Here is a 20,550-nt window from a genome sequence, read left to right on the forward strand (position 1 = left end):
AATTGGTCAAGAGGAATGCGAACAAAATACTCCAGTGCAACAGCCAAGGGAAAAAAATAGTTTCTCACTTCAGTAAAAGCAATCAGATTTCTCCCTTGATCAGCATCTTTCTTATGTGTAGGGGATTTGGTATATCCATGTATACTGTACATTTTCTTTCTAAAAAGAAGTCTAACCTTTTCTAAAAGCTATATATTGTATCTGCCATCACAGTTTCTACTGGTAGTTCCAATTTTTAATTACTCTTAATGTAACAAACGCTTTCCTTTTTGCTGCTTGGGTGAATCTCCTTTTCACCAGTCTCAAGTGATGACCCTGTGACGTGTACTGTCCGTGTGAAGAAAAGTTCCCTCGAACGTTCCTTGTATTGACCCTTAATATAATAGTAATAGCCTTACCTCATGACAGACCATCCATCCACTTTTATTAATGTGGTGGCTCTTCTCTGCACTTTTTCCAGTTTCACAATGTATATATAATATTTCTATTCCTCTGCTACTGTAGTTATACTTTTAGATTTATTTAATATATTATGTTTTTCCTTTTATTTTAAACAAGGGAAGTGGGAAATAGAACTCAATTGTCTAATTTATTTAACGCCTTACAAATATGATAGTATGCTAATTACCAAAATATATTTAAAAGAACAAAAAAAGGAATGATATTGAGACAAACTGATATTTTCTGGGGTAAGTGGGTATCCGATAAGGTACACAGTCACAACAGGACTATGTCTAACTGCAGATACCAACTTACCCCAGAAGACTTCAACTCGTATTAACCTCTGCGACATCTGCCTACCCCTCAGGACTTTAACCATTGGTAGGCCCACTGGTGAGGCGGTCCTTTTTGTATATTTGTTTGCAGCTGGAAACGGCAAATGGACTACTGTATATCATTTTGAGAATTTGTTTTTTAAAACACAGCCTGATGGGTTGCCTACTCTATTATTTGAGAATTGCCCGGAGCGCAATTTTCAGGAGGTGGTGCTGGCAACGAGTTTATTTAAATATAATTCTGTACCGTAACTTATTTATTTATTTTTTGCCTTTTTTTTACTTGCATACTATCATGTTTCTAAAGCATTAAATAAATTAGACTATTGAGTGCAACTTCCCACTTCCCTTTTTCCTTCGTGCGTGGACCCTATGGGACAAATGGTTACGGATTGGAAGCACCGATCTAGACAATTATATACTAGTATTCTTGTGTGTGTGTGTGTGTGTGTGTGTGTGTGTGTGTGTGTGTGTGTGTGTGTGTGTGTGTGTGTGTGTGTGTGTGTGTGTATAGATATACGTATTGAAGAATGCTGAATGGGGGACCTAATAGGTTCTTTATTATTTCCTGTTGATTTAGTTTGATATCCATTTTAATTATTCATTTAATATAACTTGCCATGCATTGGAAACCTATGGGTTAATTTTCCTTTATTGATCAATAAGCCTATTTAAAGTTTGTGCCCATGCTATACCCTTGATGAAGTAGTACAGCACTATTAAATGTTAGATGGCTATTTATCCCTGATGGTGACTGTGTCAGGACGGCCTGTAGCCGAGGTCAGGGAACAGTCCACACGTGTAGTTTCAGGATAATGAAAACGTTCAGTGGCTTTATTTCTCCACAACATAACATAACATGCGGGTACACTGTCCCTTCAAACCAAAACAAAACCTGCTCCCCATTGGGAGAACTGACTAACACACCAGGCCTATCTAGCAGGCTGGCTGGCTAGACCATAACCAAACCATAAGTGTACTTTCAGCAGTCAGAAAAACAAATGAACAATCCTTACTTGGGTTGAAGTAGTGACTTGGTGAATCCCTCTGGCTAACAGCTCACATAGCAGTGTTCTCTGGTCTAAGTCAGGCAGCTACTGCCAGTAACAAGATCCTTTTCTACCTTGCTGGCTATCAGGTGTCGGGTTACTTCCTGATTGCTTAGCTTCCTCCTGAGTTAACCTTCTGAGTGCTGGATGCAGCACTCAGACATATGTTTCCCAGGCATAACTGATAGGGGTTGACTTCACCCTGTCACATACCTCCCCTGTTTGTGTGTGGCTAGGGTCCCACATGGCTGAAGCCCGACCCTCCACTCCTCTTGACAAAAAATCAGCATTTCCATGGTCCTTTCCAGGTCTATGCTGTATATCAAAAGAGAAGGGTTGGAGGGCCATATACCACCTGGTCAACCTTGAGTTTGTGTCCTTCATGGTGTTTAACCATTTCAAGGGCGCATAGTCAGTGACCAGGGTGAAGTGTACTCCGGCGACATAATGTCTCAAAGCCTCAATTGCCCATTTTACAGCGAGGCACTCCTTCTCAATGACGGAATACCTCACTTCCCTTGGGAACAGCTTCCGGCTGATGAACAGTATGGGGTGTTCAACACCATCAAATTGTTGGGACAGCACTGCTCCCAGTCCTACCTCTGAGGCATCCGTCTGGATGATGAAGGGCTCTTTAAAATCTGAGCTCCGAAGAGCGGGGCCCTCTGACAGGCACTTTTTTAGCATGTCAAAGGCGTCTTGGCACTCCCAAGACCATTTAACTTGGGTCGGGGCACTCTTTTTTGTCAGATCTGTTAGGGGTGCAGATATTTCTGAAAAATTGGGGATAAACCGCCTGTAATACCCTGCTAACCCCAAAAGGGAGTGGACCTGTGTCTTTGTCTGTGGGGTGGGGACTTCCTTTATGGCGGCCACCTTGCTAGCTAGTGGCCTTACTATCCCTCCCCCAACGGCATAGCCCAAGTATTTTGTAGTGGATTTACCCAGGGCACATTTTTTGGGATTTGCAGTGAGCACATGCTTCTCTTAAGGACGTTAGGACTGCCCTTAACCTTTTTATATGAGACTGCCAGTGTCTGCTATAGATGACAATGTCATCCAAGTAGGCCACGGCATATTTCCTATGGGGTCGTAGTACCTTGTCCATTAACCTTTGGAATGTGGCTGGAGCTCCATGTAACCCAAATGGCATAGTAACGAATTGGTATAAACCGAGAGGGGTGGCGAAGGCAGTTTTGCATTTGGATTCTTCCGCTAGAGGTATCTGCCAATATCCTTTCGTGAGATCTAGGGTGGAGATATACTCTGCTTTACCAAGAGAGTCAAGCAATTCGTCCACCCTAGGCATTGGGTATGCATCGAATCTGGATACAGCATTTACCTTTCGCAGATCCACGCAAAACCTCACCTTCCCATCTGGTTTAGGGACCAACACTATAGGACTACACCATTCGCTGTGGGACTCCTCGATCACGCCCAATTCCAACATGTCTATTATCTCCCTCTCTACCGGGTCTTTTCGGCCCTCTGGCAATCTATAGGGACGGGATCGTACTTTTACGCCAGGTTCTGTCTCAATCCTCAAGCGAGCATTTTGGTTGTACTGCCTCTCTTGACGTTCTTGAGCAGATTTGAGATTTTCCTTGGCAAACCGACCTATCATGTCTAGGCGGTTTCTAAGGTCTATGACATACTGAAGGGTATTCTTGGAGGGGGAGGGTTCCTCCTCCCAGGATTCCTTCAGTAGGTCGAGAATACCCTGAGGTTGGCGTCCATATAGGAGCTCAAACGGGGAGAAGCCTGTGGATGATTGGGGAACTTCTCGTACCGCAAACAACAGGAAAGGGAGAAGTTCATCCCAAGCTCGCTTTTCAGTGTCCACAAACTTCCTAAGCATGGTTTTTAAAGTACGGTTAAACCTCTCTACCAATCCATCAGTCTGAGGATGGTAGACTGAGGTCCGGACGGATTTTACCTCCAATAACTTCAGGACATCCTGCATTAACTTTGCCATGAAATTTGTTCCCTGGTCAGTTAACATTACTTGGGGAAGTCCTACCCTAGAGAACAGTTCTAACAGCCTGTGAGCAACCTGTTTGGCAGTGGCTGATCTCAGAGGGGAGGCCTCAGGATATCTGGTGGCATAATCTACAACAACGAGTATAAATTTATGTCCCTTCGCAGAGGGTTCTAAAGGTCCGACCAGATCTACCCCAATTCTCTCGAATGGGATGGCTACCAAGGGCAGAGGGACCAAGGGAGCCGGCTTCTGTCCTTTTTGGCTAGTTAACTGGCATTCAGGACATGTCTCACATAGTTTCATGATGTCACCATGTATGGCTGGCCAGTAAAACCAGGACGAGATGCGGTCCATGGTCTTATCTCTGCCCAAGTATGGGCTAGGGTGAACACTGTTTTAATCAACCCTTTAGGGACTAGCATCTGTCGAATGACCTCCCCTGTTTGTGTAACCTTATTCACACGATATAGGATGACATTCAACAGTTCAAAATGTGGAAACACTCTTACACCTTGTTCATCCATTATCTTGTTGTTGATCTGTACCACCTTCTCATATTGTCTAGCCAGAGCTGGGTCTTCCCTCTGCCTCTGACGGAAGTCAGGAAGATCCAGGTCTGGTAAAATTCCCGTATCTATCTGTTCCCCACCCTGGTCATCTCTGGCAATGACCTGCAGTCCTTTGGGCTGACTAATGTTATCAAGAGTCCCAGCCTTTCTTAACCAGTCCTCTTTCCGCACGTCTCTGTTTACGTGTCTTTGGGACGTGGTGTCTACGGGGGGAAATCTCTGGGGAAAAAGGAAACAAGTCTCCGGGCTTCTCCGGTACCAGAGAAGTAGGCTCCGTAGGAGTAGGGGCCAACAATGTTTAGAAGTAGGGCCAGTCTCGGCCAAGTAGAACAGGAGCAGGTAGCCAGGGAGCAACTCCCACTAGTAGGCTAGCCTCTTGATCCTTGATACGCAGTAGAATGTTCGCCGTCGGGTATCTCTTTGTATCCCCATGGATACACTCGATATTCCAAGGAGAGTCATAGGATAGTCTGTTGCTTGGAATTAGGCCCTCTAGGATCAGGGTTTATCCAGATCCCGAGTCCAGCATGGCTTTTACTATTTTCCCCTCCAGAGATGCTGGGACTAACCACGGGTTGTGGACCCTCGGAGAGAAGCTGTGGCAGTGGTTCTGCCATATGAACAGTCCATCTCATCTCCTGAGTCCGCAAACTCGGTCGTCAGCGGAAGCTCTCGACGGGGTTCGGTGTTTGGACTTCTCCGCTGTTGGATGGGATCCTCCCTTCTGGTTGGTTGTGGTATCCTCTCCACCGGATGGGTGACTGAAGCCCAGGTTTTCGGGGAATACTGTGGGTGGCGGCCTCCCTTGAGTGATCCAATAGCCTCGGACCCGGGACGGGCGTCTCTGCGGGAGTTTGTACTAGGAACCCTCCGAGATGGGAAAGGGTCTTCCGATCGGGTTGACTGGATCTCCCGAGCTGGCGGGTTGTAGACCCCTAGATTGTCTGCTTTCCTGCCTCTGGTATCACCGGAAGCAACTGGTGTTTGCACGGACCGTTCACAGCTATCCTGTTGGGTGTCGTCGCCAAGGAAGTTTTCCACCAAGCGGACCACTGAATCCAGGGAAAATGCAGCGTGTCTTTTTACCGAGGAGCAGGAGGAGGGGGGCAGTATCTATTAACTGCTCGAGCACAAACTGTTCAAGGATCTCTGCCTTGGTATGCTTCTCTGGTTGTATCCACCTGGTACATAAGTCTACTAAGCGGTGGGCTACGACCCGGGGTCTGTCTCTGTTTGTATATATGACTGTCCGAAACCGCTGACGGTAGGTCTCTGGAGTAAGGCCTAGGTGATCCAGAATAGCAGCCTTTAGTTGCTGATAGTCCATGGCCTCGTCTACTGGAAGAGCTTGATAGGCTGCCTGAGCTTCTCCTATGAGGAGTGGAGCCAGAGTCGTTACCCAGCGTCCAACTGTCCAGCCGTGGGCCGTGGCTACCCTTTCAAAAGTGAGGAGAAATGCCTCTGGGTCGTCTGTTGGCTTCATTTTGGGCAGCATCACTGGTGGGTTATTTGGAATCTCTGGTCTGCCTGGGGCTGGGCCTTCAACCAGCATTTGGAGTAGCTTTTCCTCTCACTGGGCCTGTTGCTCATCTTGCTGGGCTTGTCGCTCAATTTGCTGAGCTTGATATTCTGCTTGCTTGGCCTGCCATTCTATTTGCTGGGCCTGTTGCTCAGCTTGCTTCTCTGCTAGCTGGAGCTGTTGCTCAAGGAACTGAGAAAAACATTTCTCCATTTTTTTTTGGTGTGGCCCTTCAGATACAGGGGCCGTCCGATATCCCACTGTGACACCACCTGTGGCAGGACGGCCTGTAGCCGAGGTCAGGGAACAAACCACACGTGTAGTTTTAGGATAATGAAAACATTCAGTGGCTTTATTTCTCCACAACATAACATAACATGGGGGTACACTGTCCCTTCAAACCAAAACAAAACCTGCTCCCCATTGGGAGAGCTGACTAACACACCAGGCCTATCTAGCAGGCTGGCTGGCTAGACCATAACCAACCATAAGTGTACTTTCAGCAGTCAGAAAAACAAATGAACAATCCTTACTTCGGTTGAAGTAGTGACTTTGGTGAATCCCTCTGGCTAACAGCTCACATAGCAGTGTTCTCTGGTCTAAGGCAGGCAGCTACTGCCAGTAACAAGATCCTTTTCTACCTTGCTGGCTATCAGGTGTCAGGTTACTTCCTGATTGCTTAGCTTTCTCCTGAGTTAACCTTCTGAGTGCTGATGCAGCACTCAGACATATGTTTCCCAGGCATAACTGATAGGGGTTGACTTCACCCTATCACAGTGACCCATTGTGTAGAACAAAGGGACACGAAAGGGACAATTTGCCACGGATATTTCACCGAAGCATGGTTTAGGCTTTTTGTTTTTCAGTTTTTTTTAAGAATTAGGTGTTAAGGTTAGGATTGGGGGTTGGGTCAAGGTTTGGAATATTAGGGGTTAGGTTGCAGTTATCGGCATTAGCCAAAATGGGGTGGAATGCCCCAGACTCCCTGGTTCATCAGCGGCAGTGTACTCTCCCGGTGGCCAACTGTCCCAACCCCCCTCCCCCCCCCGCAGGAACACAGGAAGTTGACGGCTTTGCTCACCCATATTGGATGACTGAAGCATTGTGTGTCTCAGCGTGCATTCCAGGAGGTGTTATAGCAAGAAGAGGGTATTTGTCCATGTGGAGCAATTGAGGATTTCTCATTGGATCTGCAGACGAGCATTCTTACATTTTACTTTTATGAGTGCATTTTTATACTGTGTTTATTTGTGCTTGAATGAAAGTAATTTCTGCTCTATTCGGGCTGTGCTTGGGGCTTCCGTTGTACAGGTTTACTTGACACCGAGGGACGTAAAGAGTTACTTGAAGCTGCCACAGCCAACATCAGAAGCTGATCTTACTTTAATTTCTTCTCCTAATTTAATTCATTACAAGCACTTTGAACACATTCTAATATACATTGAAAAAACCTTCATAGTTCATAGAGTGCATTCCTTTCTCTGCCATTGTATTATGACACCAAGTAGTATACACTTACAACCTTCCACAGCACCCACTTTTTTTTTTTATCTATAGAGCATCACCAAATCTCCATTACAGCTATACGGTAGGTATTCTCCCCCATTATTTGTATCCAGCACAAAGTAAGAATCCTACCTCATTAGATAGCAGTATAGTATTAAAGGGTATTACAAGCAGGCAGTGGTTCTGTAGCTCTTACAATTTTTGAAAGGGCACAAATAATGTGTTTGGGCTTCCATTGTATTGATTGGTTAAATATTACTTTACATTGTACTGTAACAGACTATTTTTCATCCACGAAACCACTTAAAAGGTAATGTGCTACTTCTCGGTCTACCCATTGTCGGAAACTATGTATAAAGACTTCAAAATTAAATGAAAGAGGGCATTCTATGGAAGCCTGCTTCGTATTTCTATGGAGTACAGTACGTCATGGTAAATTATATGTACTGTACATCATGAAACCCAATTCAATAGTAAATGAATTGAGAAGATATGTAATATTTTTTCCTCTTACCATTATCATTTCATCTTAACAATCAAATACACGGTACATAAATTACAAAGATTGCTGAGTGATGAAGTGTCAGCAGAGTGACTGTTAATACATTTAGATGCACTAAGGAAAGTTTGCATTAGTTTTAAGCCAAGAAAAATGTGACAATTCTGTGACACATGGGGCATAAACATGGCATGCTTGTAATATAAGATTACATATACTGTACATGTGTGCTGCAGACACCATCCAGCGCAGCACACAAACATTGTTTTTATACATTTGTGTACAGAAATGCTGTAACTTGCTATTCTTCCCTAAGTCTGTTTTATGATCACATCACATAGCGGAGATTTGTACATACTGTACTGTAGCTCCCATTGTCTTTAGGACTATTTTGCAAACAGACTGGGGTCTCAATTATGCATTATTGTTGGCATTGGTTGAACCGCCTTACAAAAAGCAGTCGGCAAGAAATCATGAAACCATTTAAACATCGACTGGGAAAACTCCTAATTTTAGAAAGGTTTCTACATTATTTATGCGCAAAAAGATAGGGATTGATAATTTAAAATAAAAGCCATTTTAATTAAAAAGGAAATGTAATGAAAGGAGTGGTACATCAGATTTTTACATTAACTATGTGGTATAACTTTGTATCCCTAGTCATAGTTTGATCACTGGTTAATGAAAAAATTGTATCTGTAAATGTATAAGGACCCAAATTATTAAAATTAGGAAATTTTAACTCCAAAAATAATATTTCAGGGAACAAGCGTCAATCCAATTATTGCGGTAACCCTCTTTCCTGCTAACATAGAAAGGCTACTGATGCTGTATATACCTGTTTGCTCAGCGAGATCTGTGCCTCCGCTAACTGGTTAACTGGCAGCCTGGGGCGACAATAAATAATCTGGCAGCGCCTCCACTCGTCCAGGATCCCTAATAAGTGAGATGCCCCTGGACAAGAATAACAATGACCACCCACAACTCTATAACCTTTTACTATATGGAGCATAGATATACATAAGCAGATATGGATATAACAATGAACAAGAGAGTAGATGATCGATGCCAGTGCGGCTCCTATAGATGTCAGACTCACCAGGTTGAGGTAAAATCAATTTATTAAACTACATAAAACAGATACAACAGAACATGACTAGACGACCTCCCGCGCGTTTCGGGCAAACGTGCTGAAAACGCGTGGGAGGAGGTCTTCTAGTCATGTTCTGTTGCTTCTGTTTTATGTAGTTTAATAAATTGATTTTACCTCAACCTGGTGAGTCTGACATCTATAGGAGCCGCACTGGTATCAATCATCTACTCTCTTGTCTGCATCCGGATCGTGGCCGCGCAGGAAGTGCGTTATTCACCCTTAGAGGGGAACGCACAGCCGGGAGCAGAGGGGACGGATCATCGGCGTAGCTACTCCATCCGTGGGCTGTCACATCTGCAGCCTCTCGCCAGACACTGGGACACAACCCATACCTCCACGAGGCTTTTTTCCTACTCCACTTACCTTATTATTTAGGCTACACAGCCACGGGGTGTTATCCTGGAGTCATCAGACGGTTCCTCTTGGTAACTATAACAATGAACAGCAATATGCATATAGAATATATTGATGACCTACTGTATCAATAATATAATACACACACAACATGATTGTCCTTGACTAGGTAACCTTAGTACCAGTGCCTCTGGCCACGCTCCACCCTGGAGTAGTGTCCCTTTCTCACCACCGCGTGCACCCCACACCGTGTCCAATGTACTGGACCAGTCCGTTGGTCACTTTACCTTTAGTGTCCCCAAGAACCCCACCCCCAAGGCGGGATCAGCGCCTGTAGGTACCGGTGTTTGTGCACTTATAATAATAATACCTTCCGGGCGCTCCAGCACCCGGTAACTGTACTTCGAAAAGGATCCGCCGATCCAGCGTTGTATCTCTCAGTTGATTCCTCACGGGCAGGGAATCTCTCACGAGTCTTTACTTGCATCCAGTAGCTTGATTCCAAACTACCAATCACCAGGCAGCGCAGGAAGATACTGTGTCCCTGTCTGCTACTATCAGTAAAGGGTATGCTGTTCCTATTTAGGGCTCTTCCCTACAGTACCACAATCTGGTGGTGACTCAGGGCCTGCACTGGGGCCTAGGGAGGGAAGTTCCTGGCCTATGTAGTGGGTCACTGACCCCCTGCAATACACCCTCCTCTCCCCTTGCTCTCCCAGGACCCACACTGAGCACCACCTGTCAGCAACTGCCTTAACTCTCCCTCAACTGCCAGCGCGAGCCCCCCCTCGTGCTCAGCTCAACTGCCTTCCTCCTATCTCCCAATAGCAGCCACCCTATTAGCTAAGCCGTGCCACGTCATCCGGCCGCCCTGCGCAAGTTTCCTCAGGGCCTCCCGTCACGTATTGCCACTGCGCATGCGCGCAAAATAAAAAATGGTGTCTCTGCATTTGCCGGGCCCACCAGAGCCTCCGCAACCCGCTCACCATCCCGAACCAACCGACCCTCCGAAGGCGCGCACACGCGCCCGCACTTCGCTCCCTACCGGCCGCCCTATCTCGACCGCCACAGTGAGTACAGGGAGGGGGTGTCGCCACTCTGAGGGGAACCTGCTACATCGCTATCACTAAAGAAAACAAAATGAACAAGATTCCTAATGAATAAGACATCATAAACCTGAAAAATCAGGCAGACCAGCAACTACTGTATAATACTTGATAACTACAGTAGTTTGTATTGTGGGAGTTGTGTAATTGATGAGTTTCTTTGCTTTCTACTCAAACTTGCACAATAATTCAATGATGAAAGGTTATCTTCCCTCTTTTTTCCCAAGCTAAACACTTACAACTCAAATTACTTTTACTATTCTCCTGATGAACAAATTGAGACAGTGAAGACAGAATAAAAGGTGAGCAGCTGGAGGGGCAGAGATCGTGTAACATCCAGTGGGCATCATAAAGGCCATGTGTTTGCCAGCCCTCGTTATATCAAACTGGATAGCCCAAGGGCTCTCAACTTTAGATATGTGACCTTGTAGTAAATAAATCAAGAAGAGAAATACAGTGGCACAAATTAAAATGGAGTTGAGCTATATCTGTACAAATCTGTAAAAAGAAATCCCCATGAAACATACATTAAGATGAATAAATACATTAAATAAATTAATAGTAGACCATGTTCTTAGGGTCTTGAAATACCAGAGCTTCCACTTGAGAAAGTCATACACAGGTACATAATGAATTATAATGTAATTAAGGGTAAGCTAAATACAATTAAAGTATTATTTAAAATGAAAACATGGTATATCTGTGATATCAACATACAATGGCAGTGTAAGTGTTTCCTTCTCTGGTGTCCTGCATCTTCACTCCCTCTCTGATAGGGTCCCACAAGTCTCTTTCCTTGGCCCTCTGCTCTTCTCACTATACCTATTCTGTTTTGGCTACTACAATACTTTGGCTTCCAGTATCATCTCTATGCTGATGACCTCTCTCCCTCTCTCCTGTCCCATGTTACCAACTGTCTCTCTGCAATATCTTCCTGGATGTCTCACCATTACTTGAAGCTTATCGTGTCCAAAATAGAACTAATACTCATTCACACTGCCACCGCTACACCCAAAGTCTCCCTCACTATTAACTCCACAATCTCCTCAAGCCTGCTGTCTAGGGGGGTCATCTTTGCCTCTGATCTGACCTTCATTCTTCACATGCAGTCCCTTCCAAAGTCCTGCCATCTCCACCTAAAAAATATTGCCAAGATACGCCCTTTTCTCATTTGTAAGGCAACTAAAATCCTAATTCACTCACTCATCCTGTCTCGCCTTGACTACTGTAACCTTATTCTAGTGTATATTCCCCTTGTCCACATATCTCAACTACAATGCATCCAAAATGCGGCTTCCAGACTCCTTTACATCACTCATCTCTCCACTTCTCCTGCTCCACTAAAGTGCCTACACTGTCTTCCCATATCTCCTAGAATAACATTTAAAACCCTTGCTATGACTTGCAAAGCATTAAACGAGGCTGCCTCACTTTCATCTCAGCCCTCATACCCAAATATATCCCTAAATACCCACTATGGCCAACGACATCCGCTTAACACCTCCTCACTCTTGCCTACAAGACTTCTCCCGTGCTGCCCCCTTTCGAATTCCATTCCACGTACCATCAGATTCTCCCCCAGCTTTCAGACATTTAAAAACACCTTTCAAGGATGCCTATCTGGCATACCCCTAACATGCACCCACCTCACCAAACCCCCACTAAGGGCCAGCTGTGTGGCAGTACCAAACTCAATGCTAAAACCCCCTAACATCCACATCTGCAAACCTTAACAGGATTAGCTGTGCAGTAGGGCTAAATTCCATCCTGAGGCATACTCTGTCCCACAATGACTAACATCCAACACCCCACTCCAAACCTTTTAGAGACCAGCTGTGTTGCTTGACCAATCTCCATACTATGTAACACCCCCTAACCCCTCCCCTCTCAAACCTTAATGGGATCAGCTGTCTGGCTGGACCATACTGCATCCTGAGGTATAATCCCTTCCACAATGAGCAGCCACTTTACCTTTTGTTTCATCATTGTCCCTCATTCTCTCTAGATTGTTATATACAGTAGCATAAGTCCTCTTTGTGGGATTTACACTGTACAGTACTTTGTTGAGACTTCTAATATATATACTGACAACCTTGTGTAAGTATTACTGCAATATGAGCATAAAAAGGGATTTTTAAGAGGTTTGGGAAACATGTTTAATAGATGTGTAATAGTTTTTAGTAATACCAACTGATTTGTATTATTTTGTGAATAAACCTACAGTACGTGGAAGTTGGAGAGCAAATACAGTATGTTTTATTTGAGGAAACGGGTATAAGAAAATTAATTTGCTGAATCATTTCTCGTTTCTACAATTGTTTTGTTTGCAATCTTAGTTTTTTTCTAAAAACATAATGTTTTCGTTTCTTTTCTATTTCTCACATTATCCAAACAGTTAAAATAGTCCATATGTGTAGAATGCCCCAGTTTCATTTCTGTAACTTCTTTTCAAGTTCATAACCTCTTTTTGTAAAGCGAGAGAACATTGGCTGAAAAGAGCAATAATCCAAAATGTTACGCTTATCTTTAATAATGACCTGGTTTGCTTATTCCAAAAAGTAGGTTATTCAGGTATTCATAATCATTGTCTCACTAATATCAGGTATACGTTTGTAATAAGGTATTTAATATGTTATATTCTGATTCTAGGTTTATACAATCATTTGAAACAGAGAACAAGATATCTGACATTAACACCTTCACTGCCACGGCAGATTTTTGCAATTACATTTTTAAGCAATGATAGGTGTCAGTTTTGTGATAAACCAGACACCGTTTTCTTTTTGAAAACAAGTTGTAGGGTTTGGTGCCAAATGCATATTAGGTCATGTCACTTCATCAATGTCATTAACATGTCAAAAATATTGTAAATTGGAATTTTTCTGAATGGGCTGTACTGTATTACACACCATATCACCCATCATGTTGTCTACTTTAAGAAAATATAACATCCAATACATTTCCTTTGTATTGAGTTAATGTTTCTATATGAGAAAAGGGTGGACAGTCCCAAAGTATAAACTTTCTCATTCCCCTCCCCAAAGGCAGCTTTAATCTAACAAATATAGGGGGTATTTTGAGAGAGGGCACTACTGTTATTCAGGATGGAGTGGCTCGGTGAGTAACGACACTGACGGCACTGAGTTTGAAGCAGTGGAACCTGTTCAATTCCCGTTGTCGGCTCCATGTGACCTTGGGCAAGTCACTTTATCTCCCTGTGCTTCAGGCACCAAAAACATAGATTGTAAGCTCCATGGGTCAGAGACCTGTGCCTGCAAAATGTCTCTGTAAAGTGCTACGTAAAACTAGCGGCGCTATACAAGAACATATTATTATTATTAATAAATTGAAGTGTTCAAACACTATGATGTAAATACCAATGTATATGCAACATGGGTTTAGATGTTGACCACCCAGAAACAAGTGTGTATGTGTATGCATCTCATCTCATTATGCCCTCACTATTGCTTTTTCTGTTTGCCGTTTTCTCACTCTTTTGTAAACTTTTCTATTCTCTCCAGCTTCCCCACTTTCCTCCTACCCACATTTCTTCATCTCTTCTTCCCTCTACCTATGCATGTGACCATACACTGCACCACTATTTACACACCTCTTTCCCAACAACTTCTACACCCCTCAATAAAAAGCACCCGTACAAATCCTCTCCTCACCTCTCTATTTACTCCTACTTGCTGCTGGGAATTTCTCTCATAATTCTGTACCTAGCAATATACACACCTGCTCTCGCCCACGCCTCCCTGCCACTTCTTTCCCTGCTAATGTTGTTAACCCATCTAATTTAATACCGATCAACCTTAAACGCATCTTTCAAAAGAAGCATCCAAATAGCTGCACTCATGGCTACTGTCCCACACTCAGTCACTCCTACCAATCATTGTGGCCAAACACTGCCAGCTCCTGCACTTACACCTCACCTGCTGTCTCTGTAAGTCTCCCAACATACCACTTAGATTGTAAGCTCTCTGGGGCAGGTATTTCCTTTCCTATTGTCTGACTTTGCTGTGCTTATTGTAGTATTATAATTCCCTGTACTGTATTGTCTTTGCAAAGCGCTGAGTACACTGTCAGCACTATATAAATAAAGATATACATACATATAGAAAGACCAAGCCGTGCTAAATATATAACCGTGGGGGACATAGAAAACTACGGGGGGGGCTAATATAATTGCGGGTTGTGCAGAAAGCACCTGTCTTGGAAAAGCCCAGAAGAAATAAGTAAAGGTGTTAATAAATAAATAGATATATGATAGAGACAATGAATATAATCAGTAAAATAACAGGATCTTGTGAGGGAGGATATGCAAGTTCGTGTCACAAACCTAGATACACTAACAGTAGCACGCGACCGACAACAATAAACAACAGTACAAAGGACCAATAATGAAAAACTGGAGATATGAATCTAGAAAACTGAATAGAAAACTGGAACTGTGAATATATAAAAACTGATAAAGTCAAAGAGACAAATAACGAACAATGTGAGGTTATAGGGAGTAAATCTATAATAATAAATGACATACCTTTGAGTTCAAAACCCATAATATCTTTATTATGAAAGTCATACATTTTTGGATAAACCATGTTGCAGAAAACCACTATGAATATTGCAATCATTTTAATTTCTAAGAACCTGGTCTATTAGTAAGGCCTCTATATATACGGTTTACTGCATGGATATTTAATAAGATAAACAATGTATTGGCTGTTACCATTAAGTTCTCTTATACTACAGGTTTTGTTAGTTTGTCTTGAAAGAAAAGTTTTGGTATTTTTAGTATCTAGAAATGTACATGTTATACGCCTTAGACCACATTTGAAACACCCCTTTCCCACGATGACAATATCAATAAATTGTTGCAATAACGATATATATATATATATATATAATCTATATCGCAATACATTCATTTGTAAACCCTTTCAATGTCTGCACTTCACATTTTCTCACTGTGACAGGGGCTTACCCCCTGTCTAAAAGGGCTCCAAATAGAAAGCCTGGATCTGACTGATAAGTCCAGCAGGGAGCTGGTTAACTGCTCATCAGTCAGGTAGAAAATCCTCCTGTGTAAACTGCAGGGAATCGCTCTAGCACACGGGAGCTGTTTGCTGACAGAGAGGGATCCCAGGGAACCAGCCCCTCTATTTCAGGACACAGCTGCTCCTGGAACCCGCCAGAGGGTGCCCCCATGGACACCAATCCGGACTGAGGGAAAGAGCCCCTGATAACAGGTACCTCTTTGACTTTAGGTCAGAGGCTAGTAAGAGGCCTAGCCTCCCAGCCCTGCAGATAGTCAGTTTTGTTGATTTGTATGCTGCCTTAAAGCTGTGTTTTTTAAGCTGCAGGCTAAATAAAAGCAAATGTTTATTTCCCCCAAATCTAAGTCACCCTGGTTATACCTCTGCACTCGTCTCCCACACTCACCTACACTGCTTCCATCAACTTAACATCACCCTTATTTATCCACCCCTCATCCCATCCCTCGCCAAAGTTATTCCCCCCTTTTAAAAACACATTAACAATATAATGAAAACAGATTTTTCAGCAATTCATAAGAAAATGTGTTTTCTTTTGATAACACATTTTCTTAAGAATTGTCAAAAAATCTGTTTAAATGTAAAGATAAAACAGATACAATGGGGGAGCTTGAATCAATAGCTGCAAGGGAGCAATATGATATCAGAGTCCTTACTGAAACATGGCGGTATGAAACTCATGACTGGGCAGTTAACTTAAAGGGTTATTCCCTTTTTCGGTTGGATGGAGCAAATAGAAGAGGAGGTGGAGTATGTTTATATGTTAAACCGGATCTATAACCTATTATAAGGGAAGATGTTTATGAAGGGAATGATTAAAATGTAGAGACCTTGTGGATAGAAATTAGCAGTGGAGGTAAAAGTATAAAGATAATGTTTGTAAGGATATGCTATAAACCACCAAATATCTGTGAGATTGAGGAAGCTAAAATACCTTTGCAAATGGAGAAGGCATCAAAACTAGGTCATGTTTACATAATGTGTGAGTGCAAATTATCCAGACTGGGGCAATGAGATTAGCATTACAACAAAAGGAAACAGGTTTTAGGTGATGCTTAAAGACAGTTACATGACCCAAATTATTGAGGAACCAACCAGTAGAGTGGCAATACTGGATTTGGTAATATCAAACAATGTAGAAGTGATTACAAATATTCAAGTGCGGGAACATTTGGGTAACAGTGATCATAACATGGTCATTTCAAATAAATGATCAAAAAACATTACATGGGTTCAACAAAGACTTTAAACATTAGAAAGGCAGATTTTAATAAACGGAGGACTAATCTACAAGGAATACATTGGGATGATGATTTTGCAGTGAAAAATATAAAAGATTAATGGGCAGTCTGTAAAACATTGTTATAAAAGCACACTTATCAGTGTATACCCTTGGGTAATAAGTATAAAAGAAATAAGTCAAAACCAATGTGGCTAAATAAACCGGTAGGGGAGGAAATGGACAAGAAGAGGAAGGCGTTTAGTTTCTTGAAGTTGGAAGGGACGGAGGCAGCATATCAGAATTATAAGGAATGTAACAAAAATTGCAAAAGGGCAATCAAATTAGCAAATTCTTTGCCTCAGTATTTACGAGGGAAGAATCAATTTCAATAGTAGTTCCGCAGGAGGAAGCCACAACCTCCTATATTAACGAACAGTTGGTTAACTGAGGAAGTTCATAAGTGGCTTGATAAAATTAAAGTAAATAACCACAATAAAATCAAGACACAACTGGCTGGAGCTAGAACTGGGTACCGGGTGGAGGAGGATATTTTCTCGTAACCATTCAGTGTATAATAGTGGAATAACTTTATGATCTAGTTTTTCTTCTCAGATACTAACACTCTTTACCCCTCCCCGCTTTTGTTTATTTCTGTCCCCTACTGATTTGTATGAAAAATGAATAAAAATTGAGTTACATTTTTCTTTTTTAAATTAAAGTAAATAAGGCACCTGGCTGAATTACAAGAGTTCTTACGGAGTTAAGTTCAGTAATAGCCAAACCATTACATTTAATATTCAAGGACTCCATTTCCACAGGCTCAGTACCACAAGATTGAAGTAGATGTGGTGCCTATATTTAAAAAGGGAGCTTGATCACAAACAGGGAATTACAGACCTGTAAGCCTGACTTCAATAGTGCGGAAGTTACTTGAAGGTTTAATATGGCCTAATATTCTGGAATACCTTATGGAAAACAAAATTATCAGTAATAGTCATGGATTTATGAAGGCTAGATCATGCCAAACTTACCTTTATTTGTTTTTTGAGGAGGTAAGTAGGAATTCAGAACTGGGTAATAGAGTTGATGTGGTCTACTTAGATTTTGCAAAAGCTTTTGATATGGTTCCACACAAGAGGTTGGTGTATAAAATAAAGCAAATTGGACTCAGTAATAATGTATGCACATGGATTCAAAACTAGTTGAAGGCTAGTCAACAGAGGGTTGTCATAAATGGAACTTTTTCAGGTTGGGCTAAAGTCGTGAGGGGAGTACCTCAGGGATCGGTACTGGGACCCCTGCTTTTTAACTTATTTATTAATGACCTTGAGGTTGGGATCGAGAGCAAAGTCTACATCTTTGCTGATGATACTAAATTGTGTAAGGTAGTAGAATCAGAGCAGGATGTAATTTCTCTCCAGAAGGACTTGGAGGGACTGGAAAGTTTGGCAGGTAAATAGTAGATGAGGTTTAATACAGATAAATGTAAGGTTATGCATTTGGGAAGCAAGAACAAACAGATGACTTACAAATTAATTGGGGATAAATTGGGGGAATCCTTGATGAGGATTCAGGAGTGCTTGTAGACAGCTGGCTTAGCAATAGTGCCCAAAGTCATGCAGTAGCTATAAAGGCAAACAAGATCTTATCCTGTATAGCCTGGGTCCCCCTTGATCCCCGTTTACAACTCCACCCCCCCCACTTACCTCCAAGTGCTGCGGGTCCACTTGGTGGGTGGCGGGGAGACCCGCCGGACTAGACGGAGTTGCAGTGGGGGCTGGTGAGGCGAGCTCCATGGCACATCTGACAAGCGGGAGCCGCCATGTTTGTTGTGCGTGCATGCGCAGTGTGAGTTTGCAAATGCGAAGATGGGATCGGAGGTACGGCAGCCATCTTAGAATGGTGCGCATGAGCAGTACCCTTGGAATAGCAGAGGCCATTACCAGTTATCTCCGCAGGGGAACTACAAGTCCCAGGAGCCCCGGGGGCTGAGACCACATGGTGCGACAGGGCCAATAGGACTCTCGGGTTCCCCTGCTCCCAGTTGGATACATTTGGCGCACTTGGGACAGCCACGTCAGTCGGATGAGGGAGCTGACAGAGCAGGTAGTCTCCAGAGAGATGTCCTTCCCTGGACTAGGCCTATGTTTCCCCCTTAGGCCCAAGGTAGGCCCTTAGTCACCATGTTTGTGGGGTGCTACAGGGACAGGCACATCAGATTGGGACACTGCCCCATAGTTGCATAGTGTCATGGACATAGCAGTACGCCTCGCAGTAATTGCGGCCTGTAGTCTGGGACAGACCACCCCCGAAATAGAGACTTCAAAGTGGGACCCTCTGGTGGGAATCCACCCCTCGCAGGGGTGGACACCTTCGCGGACGATGATGTCGCTGGATCAGCGAATCTCCATTTGCTATTTGGCCATACCCGGGTGCTGAAGTACTTGGGAAGTAACCTCAACAAGTGCACCAATTCAATAGACACTTCCTGTGGGTAGCGCTACCGCACACTTGGGGTAGAATTGCTCCTGTGGATACCAGGGTGGTTGGGTGCCCAGGGCACCTCAGTACTTTGGGGAAACCCTACCAGGGTGTGGACAAGGTGGTTGGGGACACTGTAGTTATGGCCGTGCGAGCCTACATTGTATGTTATCCTGATATATATGTTCTTAGCTGCGTTCAGTAAACCTGTAATATATATGTACAAGTGTGTGTGTATTGTACTGGATCCTGTGCAAGGGGTATCCAGCAGTGCTAGGATCCTTCACAGGTGAAGGAACTGTCACCAGACAAATCAAATACACTTCAGGCTCCCTGCAACGGAGGATCAGGCCTCCTGCGAGCCTACAGGTAACGGTGCACCACACATAGTCATCCTAGCCACGGGAGAAAGGGAGCTACATTTGGAGGCGCTGCTGAGATTCTGACCTGTGGTGCCAGAATCAGCAGCTAAATTAGAGAAACCAAACATAAACACAATGTTTGTACTCTCCCAGCAAGAGGTCGATGACTGGGCCTTAGAACTCCATGAACCACCATGCCACATGGTCGCAGTGGGAAGAGTCCCCGCCCTTATGTCTATAATTCCATCCGCGACCACGTGAGAAACTCTCCCAATCTGGCCGACGCCAAGATCCTAGGTCGAAAATATGACCCCATCATTGGAGCGTCGTACTACTGGCCACCGGGCAAGAAATATGCATGGAAGTTGCCCGACAGGCCCAAAATAATCAGAAGCCCTACCAGAAGGTTGCCCACTAATATAACGAACTCAAGGGAAGGGGAGGAAAGGAAACCCTCGCTACTGCTTGGAAGTGAACACTGCGGTGCTACTATCTGGGGTAAATATAGAACAGGTACTGGGAGAGAAAGAACCCCAATGGAGAGCACTCAAACAGGTGCACAAATCACAGTGTGTTGCAATGGAAGCTGTATATGGTGGAGTGAGGAGTGAAAGAGTTAAAATAACAATTTAATCGGAATAATAACTCAACTAAAATAAATGGAACGCTAAGTTACCAGAGAAAATAAAACTCAATAATAAGCCAAAAAAGCGCAGCGAAAATAAAATTGCACCAAATCTCATGTGTGAGGTGTGGGCTAGCATCCTTGATGATATGTGCAGGGTGTAGCTAGATGAATGATTCACCCATTGTGGTCTATGTCTGTTGTTTGGAAACACAGGTGCAGCCAATTGGCGAGGGTGGAGTGTCTCTCATACAGGTAGGTATGAGTAGTATCGCCTGTCTACCTGCTAAT

This window comes from Ascaphus truei, chromosome 4 (assembly GCF_040206685.1).
Source record: "Ascaphus truei isolate aAscTru1 chromosome 4, aAscTru1.hap1, whole genome shotgun sequence".
In the NCBI taxonomy this organism is placed as follows: Eukaryota; Metazoa; Chordata; class Amphibia; order Anura; family Ascaphidae; genus Ascaphus; species Ascaphus truei.